The sequence below is a fragment of the Cibotium barometz genome, chromosome 4, assembly GCF_041138505.1.
Source record: "Cibotium barometz isolate CiBa-2024 chromosome 4, ASM4113850v1, whole genome shotgun sequence".
In the NCBI taxonomy this organism is placed as follows: domain Eukaryota; kingdom Viridiplantae; phylum Streptophyta; class Polypodiopsida; order Cyatheales; family Cibotiaceae; genus Cibotium; species Cibotium barometz.
The window spans coordinates 40,222,724-40,232,400 of NC_141049.1; positions in this window are offsets into that span (position 1 = coordinate 40,222,724).

The following is a 9,677-nucleotide window of genomic DNA, read 5'->3' on the forward strand; positions in this document are numbered from 1 at the left end:
GGAGAAGGCCATGTGGAGAAAAATGCTGGGTTTCCCTGCCCCTAATATGTAGGGGTCAAACTTGAATCATACGTTTTTTTTTTAAAGAAATTGGGCTGAAAATGCAAAATCTTTCAATAAAATCAGATTTTCCACCTTTTTTTAATAAAGACAGCTCAAACTGGCATAAATGACCCCACCTCAAAAAGTGGGCTAGGGCCAAAAACGCCCCCCCATCATTATCCCTCATTTAAAGCTACTTTTCCCTCTCCCCACTCCCTCTTCCTCTCTCTAAAACTAGCAATTCGGTTTTGAGTCTCTCTCTAACTAAAAGAATCTTTTTTGGCCTCCTCCCTCCCCATTCTGCCTTCCCCTTCCCTCCTAAAGTTAGATCTATCTTTCTGTGCCTTCTTGGCTATGGAAAGCTTGGAAAACAGTCCACTTTTTCCCCCATCAAGTCCATCCTCTCTTGCTTGCACACATTCTTCACTCTCCTCTTGCTAGCTTATACACATTCTTGACTCCTCTTACCAGCTTATATGCTCTGCTAGCATTAGGTTGCAGAGATCTTCTTGGCTATGGAAAGCTTGGAAAACAGTCCTTTTTTCCCCATCAAGTCCATCCTCTCTTGCTTGCACACATTCTTCACTCTCCTCTTGCTAGCTTATACACATTCTTGACTCCTCTTGCCAGCTTATATGCTCTGCTAGCATTAGGTTGCAGAGATCTTCTCACACACCTACAACTTCATAGCATTTAGCTTAGTCGGTTAGCCAAGCACAATGAGTCGCCGACCTCGTTCAAGGGTGGAGTCCTTTAGCAGCAGCAATGAACAAGACGACACTGGCTTGTGGGTTACAAGCACCTTTGCAAAAGGAATGTGGGTGACGATGCGTCCAAGCACAAGGGGAGCCCACAAAGTCTCTCGCAGATACATAGGGTTAAAGTCACACCATTGGAAGGGTCGCATAGTGGATCTCAAGCAGGGGGTTGACGGAAGCAAGCAGGTGATGATCCAACACGTCTACAAGGCATCGCAACTCCGTGTTGACAATGCCAATCACAAACGCTTTCCTACAAATTGTAAGTTTTATTTGTGCTTCTTGTTTTATGGGCTGCACTGAGACATGCTAATATCAATTTCATGTTACGGAAGCTTGATTTTTTCAAGTGTGTTCTTGTAATGTTCTGTGCAGACATCTTTCCGTCGACATTTGTGGAATGGGAGCCTTTAGAGGCCCTTTCTGGAACCTTTGAGGCGCACCACTTTGAAATCGGCAAGCTACTATATTCTGGTTGTTCAACATCAGAGCTTTTAGAGCGCTCAGTTTTCTTCTTTCATGCAGAGTATATTGTACCCACGTCAAGAGATGGTTCTGGGACTCTACGGAGGCTCCCTACACCAAGTCTCACGGACCATGATTGGCCAAAGCCCGACAATACTTTGGTTGCACTAACCAGACGTCGGATTGAGATTGATGTGTGCAATGCAATGAAGTGCACCTATGGGTCACATCGTGCGACTCTCACGTTCTTCATGCCTTTACATTTGTTTGTGTTTTTGTTCAAGGAGGCTGATGTTCACCGGACTCCTACAATGTGGATTGCAAAGGGAGGCACAGTAATGAGTGCCTTTTTGCCACCTTCGTGGGATTTGAAGGTTAATCAACATCAGGGCACTGACAAGATAAAGTGCATGGTGGTGTCGGAGAAGATGGTCGTTCGGTACCAGCTTGGAAAGCAACAACTCTCTATTATCTTTCCTTACAGACGTTGGAAGCTGACTGGAGGCGAATGGCAAGCACTCGATTCGGACATCAACGATGCAGAACAGCTTGATGTACATGTTAGCACGCAAGCTGATGTGTGGGATATCGTAGTAAATGTTGATTGGAATATGGCGAACCTAAGGGAGTACTTAGGCCTTAGGTTTGCACTGAAAGGTGACTTTTCATTTGTGATTGATAACACACCTCTACGTAAGAGGAAAGAGGCATCTTACTTTTGTAAAAGCATTCCCTTCCCCAGATGTATCCATATCAAGCAAGCTATGTAACAGATTTTGAGAGATTAATTCAAAACAATTTTGGCTACTCGCAATTTGCGTTCAATTTTGTGCACTTTTAAGTTTTGTCACGTGTTTTTATTTTTTTAGAGGTTTTAAGTGAGTTTTTAAACATAAAAAAAGTTTTAAAGACCTCTTTATAAGTCACTTTTGGCCACTTTGAGTTCATCTCCTCACTCTCGGCATCTTTGCGGTCCCCTCGCCTTCTTCGCTACTCAAGCATGGCCACCCCCGCCCAAGCTCTCCTATCTCAATTGCACAAGCTTGACCTCGGTCACTTGATCGAGAAGCTTGCACCCATCTTTCAGACATCTATTGACATGGAAGGCACCGCCGAACTCCATAATGATGTGTTTGGGGCGTTCACTAGCTACATGGACACATACATGGCTGAATATTGTGTCAACTTTGAAGACGAGGAGGGAACTTGGGTGCCTGTGGATCTTATCAAGCATACCTACAAAGCGGACAAAAATTTCAGGTTCAGGCTTGCAAGATTCCTCAAAGGCCTTAGTAGCGCATATCTAAGGGAGGAGGAAGAAGATAACCTGGTAGGTCTTGGAATGGGCAACATTGGCACAAGTTTTTTGAGGTGGGACATGACTCTTGCCCTCCTGATCTTAGAGGGAACAGAGAAAGGCAAGGGAAAGAGGAAGGCCACTCCTCCAAAGAAAGCCACACCTTATCTCTTGATCAAGGAAGCTGACCCAAAGGAGGAGATTGTCACCCCAGTGCAAGAAGTGTGAGATCCCTGTTCCCATCGCGCAACGGATTCGGGGTACTAGCAGCGGAAGTAGCACTTCTTGCGCGAGGCAGGGTCCCACACTCGGGGCCTCGTCCACGGATATCCGGACAAAAGACTAATCTGTCGGTTTTTCCAAAACCAAACCCGGAAAAACTTCCCTTATCCGGAAAGCACGGGCGATTCCACCAGGATAACTCTTTACTCTAACGTAGTCAAGATCATTACGGATCAACTGATCTGACTGCACCTTTAACAGTACTTGGTCAAATCAAGGAAGAAACTTGCACTTGGATCATTGGGATCAATGCTTTTTTCCCCATCAAGAGGCATAGCCATTGATTCCTATCCATAGAACAATTTCTATCCGGGATTTACTTCATCTATCGTAATAATAGAAATTAAATCTCGATTTACGGATCCATCAGTCTAGCCTAACCCCATCCGATCCCATGGGTTAGCCAACCGCCCAACCACTGTAGTGATGGGATCCAATTTGAAATTTGGTTAGGTTTTATCCCGGGTACCAAGGAAAAGAGTTCCAAGGCCCCCTAGCTGGAAGTTCATGCAAACATAAAACTAGTCATACCACTTACACACCCAATATGAAATTGCCTTTTTCTTAGCATCAACTAGCTTTAAAACAATCCTTTAATAAAACCATTATGTCACTGATGACAATCCTCAAAGTCTCTGGTTGAATCCTTATTTCCAGTCATTCTTTCATCGGTGTACTTATGGCATCATTGGCAACCAGAACGCTCACCACCTGTTCTCTCAGGGGCCTTTTCCATAGTTCCTAGCTCATAGTAACCGGCAATATATTCATATAATAGAATGGAATCTCCGTGGAAGATCAGCAAGATCAACCCACAGATCCATATAAAAGAGCCATGGACTCATCTGTTGAGGACCAGCAAGGTCAATCAACCAGATCCATGCCCGGTTTCAAAAAACAACTCTTACTCCTTGTTCCAATATCTTCCACGACGCGCGTGTGGGTATCTTCGGCGACCCAGAGCCCGAGCACCGTATGGTCAGCACCCTCTAGGATCCTTCGCAGGTGACCTAGCGCTTCACTCATAGGCCGCTTCCTTGGTCCCTCATCCACCGTACTGGAAGCTCACCATTTAAATCGAGCCGAGGCTGGTCAAGACCTCGATCGACCTTGCTACGCGAGACGTCCTCCATTGACTCTCCATCAGCAGTTGCAACTTTATCAGTTCAGTCTTCATGACCTTAATCCTTAAGACGGTCAAAATGCTTCTCCAGCATTCTTGACATAAAACAGTCATTTACAAACAGTCACAAATACAGTTTCTATAACGAACTCTTGTCTTTCCATATTATCCAATCTCGGACCACATTACTTATTCCACATTCCATTCAGTGTGTACTCGTTCTCATCCATTCACTCATATAGACTACATTATCTCACATACATCTTCATATTCATTATTCTACATACATATCCATGTTCGTACGTCCACATCATACATCCAATTTCACATTCATACATACGCATCTACATGCATACATCCACATCTACATTCATACATCCATACCTCCATTTCCACATCCACACATCCACATTCATATTCATACATCCACATTCACATGCATACATCCATTTTCACATCCTCATTCATACATCCACATTCACATACATACATCCACATCCGTATCTACATCCATACATTCACATCCACCTCTTCATTCACAATCACATCCATACATCCACATCTACATACATACATCCACATCTGTATCTACATCCATACATTCACATCCACCTCTTCATTCACAATCACATCCATACATCCACATCTACATACATACATCCATACATCCACATCTATATACATACGTCCATTTTTACATCCTCATTCATACATACACATCCACATACATATATACACATCCGTATCTACATCCATACATCCACATCCACATCAACATTCACATTCATACATATACATCTACATGTATACATCCACATCACATTCATACAACCATATTACATCCATTCTCGTCCTAACACATCCCATATACATCTTAACACATCCTAACTCATCTTAACACATTCTATCACATCTCATACACATCTTATCACATCTTTTTACATCTCATACACCTCTTATCACATCCTATCACTTTCCATACACATCTTATCAAATCTTATCACATCTCATACACATCTTATCACATCTTTTTACATCTCATACACCTCTTATCACATCCTATCACTTTCCATACGCATCTTATCAATTCTTATCACATCTCATACACCTCTTATCACATCCTATCACTTTCCATACGCATCTTATCAATTCTTATCACATCTCATACACCTCTTATCGCATCCTATCACTTTCCATACGCATCTTATCAATTCTTATCACATCTCATACACCTCTTATCACATCTTATCACATTTCATATCTTTTTTTTTAAAAAGAGAATTCTTATATTTGATATAAGATTTCTCTACACATTTATTTATACATAAATTCCATTTAAGGAGACTAACACTTTCGAAATTAAAATCAATCTTTTATGCATCTTCTTATGCATAATTTCAATTTGGTAGGGAATTACACTTTTAGAATAAAAGAATTTCTCTTATGCATCTAAGTTAAGCATAAAATCCATTTATGAGGAAAATCACACTTTTAGTATAAAAAGAATATCTTTTATGCATACCTATATGCATGAAATCCAATATGATAAAAGTAACACTTTTGATATAAAATTTTTTCCTTTATGCATACTTCTATGCATGAAAATTAAAAATGATAAAAGTAACACTTTTGATATAAAAAATTTTCCTTTATGCATACTTCTATGCATGAAAATTAAAAATGATAAAAGTAACACTTTTGATATAAAAAATTTTCCTTTATGCATACTTCTATGCATGAAAATTAAAAATGATAAAAGTAACACTTTTGATATAAAAATTTTCTTTTATGCATACTTTTATGCATGAAAATTAAAAATGATAAAAGTAACACTTTTGATATAAAAAAATTTTCTTTTATGCATACTTCTATGCATGAAAATTAAAAATGATAAAAGTAACACTTTTGATATAAAAATTTTTCCTTTATGCATACTTCTATGCATGAAAATTAAAAATGATAAAAGTAACACTTTTGATATAAAAAATTTCCCTTTATGCATACTTCTATGCATGAAAATTAAAAATGATAAAAGTAACACTTTTGATATAAAAAAATTTCCTTTATGCATACTTCTATGCATGAAAATTAAAAATGATAAAAGTAACACTTTTGATATAAAAATTTTCTTTTATGCATACTTTTATGCATGAAAATTAAAAATGATAAAAGTAACACTTTTGATATAAAAAATTTTCCTTTATGCATACTTCTATGCATGAAATTTAAAAATGATAAAAATAACACTTTTGATATAAAAATTTATCCACTATGCATACTTCTATGCATGAAATAAAAATGGTAAAAATAACACTTTTGATATAAAAACTTATCCTTTATGCATGATATTAAAATTCAATTTCTCCATGATTGTAATGAAATTCTTTCAATTAATCTAGGATGATAATTCCTAGAATATGGTAGGAAGTCCTCTTTTTATGCTTTGAATGAAATTATTTTATGCATAATTTTTATAAAAATTTTGCCATGGCTCCGCTACTATGACTGATAAATCTCAATTTTTCTAAGGGATAATGCTTATCATTAAAGAAATAATTAAAATGATCTCTAATTGGATTTTAATCCATAATGGATTGAATCATCAATATACATAAACTAAAAGCATAGAAAAAGCCATTAATTTGACCTCAAGCATAGCTTAATCTTGGGTTAAGGAAAAGCTTTATGAAAAGCTTGATTTGGATTGAGAACGGGTCATGAGTATGACCATTTCTTGAGTGAGAGAGAGAATTTACATAAAAATCATTAGAATTTAAACATAAATGAAAATTAACTTCAATAGCATTTATTAAATTATGTAACTCTTCACTACTATTCAACTTCAATAGTATTTAAAAAAAACCATACCAATTAATTTTCTCAAGCTTGAGAGGGGTTGAGAAGAGAGAAACATTGAGAAATTATAGAAAGATCAATATTCACTAATTACCTTACAACTTGCTTGATTCTTTGTTCATGGTAGAGGCCCCCAACCAATCAATTGGTTAAGTATGTTGATGGAGCCACTAATGGGGATTGAAGAAAGAGGGAAGCTCCAAAAACTAGTGAATTATTAAATGAATTCACAGTTCTTGGCTTAGGTGGAGTAGAGTAACGATGCATAAACACTAACTATTTTTCAACAAGGGGGAGGCTTCTATTTATAGGAAAAATTGAGCTCCTAACCAAACAAACTGATTCTAGAATTTTCTAAATCAGTTTGGTCAATATTTGACCATTTTTAGGTCAGTTAAGCTAACTTTTTGGAACTAGACTTGAATGAGGAGAGAGGAGAGATGAAATATCTCAATTTTTATGAGTTTAAAACTCATTCAAGCATGTGAAATATGCACCTCCTTTAAAGAACTCCCCTTCCTTACATATGTGTCATAATGGAATCATTTTAATATTGCTCATAGTTTTTTTTACTAATAAACCTTGTACATTTTCAACTCTTCATCTTATGTGAAATATGCACCTCCTTTAAAGAATTCCCCTTCCTTACATATGTGTCATAATGGAATCATTTTAATATTGCTCATAGTTTTTTACTAATAAACCTTGTACATTTTCAACTCTTCATCTTATGTGAAATATGCACCTCCTTTAAAGAATTCCCCTTCCTTACATATGTGTCATAATGGCATCATTTTAATATTGCTCATAGTTTTTTACTAATAAACCTTGTACATTTTCAACTCTTCATCTTATGTGAGCATTTACTCATTTTTGGATACCCAAAATATCTCATATTTTTAATATTGCTCATAGTTCTTTACTAATAAACCTTGTACATTTTCAACTCTTCACCTTATGTGAGCATTTACTCATTTTTGGGTATCTTCTTTTTACAAATTTGGATTTATCTCTTCCCTACACATGGATTGATGCTATTGGCCCATAGGAACCTTAATTGGACCATAGTCTAAAGATTTCTGAAAATCTAGACCCTTAGACTAAGGTTCTTTATACCTATTTCCAATTAATTCCAATTGCACATTGGAAAATTCTTTTTGAATTTCTGTTTCAGGGGAACTCATCTGAATTATAAGAGATATTTTTCTATCCAAAAATATTCAAAATCTGAATATTCTCTCTCTAGAATAATTTTTCTCTCTCTAGGCTAAAATAGTTAGCAACAGGGTCTTTATATTTCTGAAGAGGGTTGATTACAGGGGAAGATACTAGACATCAAAAAGGGGTTGGGGGAGGAATCTTACAAGAAGCATCTCTTGCACTTGTGACTCTGGCGGAAGAGCCGCAAGCTGAGGCTATGAAACGGGACATCGAAGGGGACGATGTCATGGATGAAGTTCCAGAGCTCGAAGTGCAAACTCTACACCCCATCATAGTAGAAGGTGTAGAGTTCTTATTTTTGGATGACATCGCCCATGTCCTTGGGCTGCACCAGGATGAAACTCTCTCAGTCATTGCTATGTACGCGGGCATGCGAGACACACAACAGCCGTCCAAAGATGATGACATCCACATTGACTTCAGTTCCGCAGATGTCACAAAGGTGCTTGCGCTCCCGGAAAATCATGCCTCAATAGAGTCCCTTGTGGCAGAGACTCTTGTACAAATATCCCAGTACAAGGATTTCTACGAGAGTGTGCCAGAAACTAGCTTTGCCCCTCACAAGCCGCTTGCCATTTCGGATTCCGTCAGCCTCGGGAGCATCAATATTAGTGATGCAGACCTTGCGGATCATGATGATGCCACTGAGGTAGTACACCCAATTTCTTCCCTTCTTAATTTGTAATTTTTTGAAGTCAACTCATTCTTCGATCTACTTTGTAGACCGCAAGAGAAATGGACTGGTTCGCAAGCCGAAAGGGTGGAGCACGAATGGAGGTGGAGGGGAAAGATGCTGCGCTATGGCACTACATCCCGAGTTTCAATGCCGAGATGCTTCGCGTAATTCACAACGACTTTTCAAATGATGCGCAAGCTGAATTTTTGAAGTGCAGAGCCCTAAGCGCCATCCTGTCTGAAGCCCCTATAGCCCAAAATGCCCATAAATGTATTCTTGTAAATAGGGAAGCAGCTATCTATAGCTTTGGTGATAAAGGTGCAGGGTCTTTCCTAGGATTTTGTGGCCTTAGCCTTGGACAAGGCATCACTGATGCTAAAGAGATAGCCGAACGCATTGGTGACAAACCATCAGTAAAGACTCTCACCCACGAGGCTTTCACCAAGCTCATCAAGCGAGTTGGCTGGATCCAATGTACTCATTTGCCTTCTGTGAAAATCAAACAATTAATGACATCAAGATGTTTTTCGAGCTGATTTTAAGTTTTATCTTCTTGATGTGTTTATATGTTGTTGTCCTGTCCTGTCATGATGTTTCAATCAATTTTTGTGAACGCTCGTCTATGAAAATCAATCAATTAATGACATCAAGATGTTTTTCGAGGTGATTTTATGTTTTTATGTGTTTATATGTTGTTGTCGTGTCCTGTTATGATGTTTCAATCAATTTTTGTGAACGCTCGTCTGCCACCACCGCCCGTCCGACTTTGGCTCGACTCGACGGGCCGATTTCTCCCGCGTATGGCCCCAGAAGGGTATATCAGCTGTGCGGGGTGCGCCGGGGCCGAGGGGGGGGCCGGTGGTCGCTCCGTGTGGAGCCTGTGTGCCACAGAGCGACTTTTGGCTGTTTGACCTGGTCAAACAGCCAAAAGTCGCTCTGTGGCACACAGGCTCCACA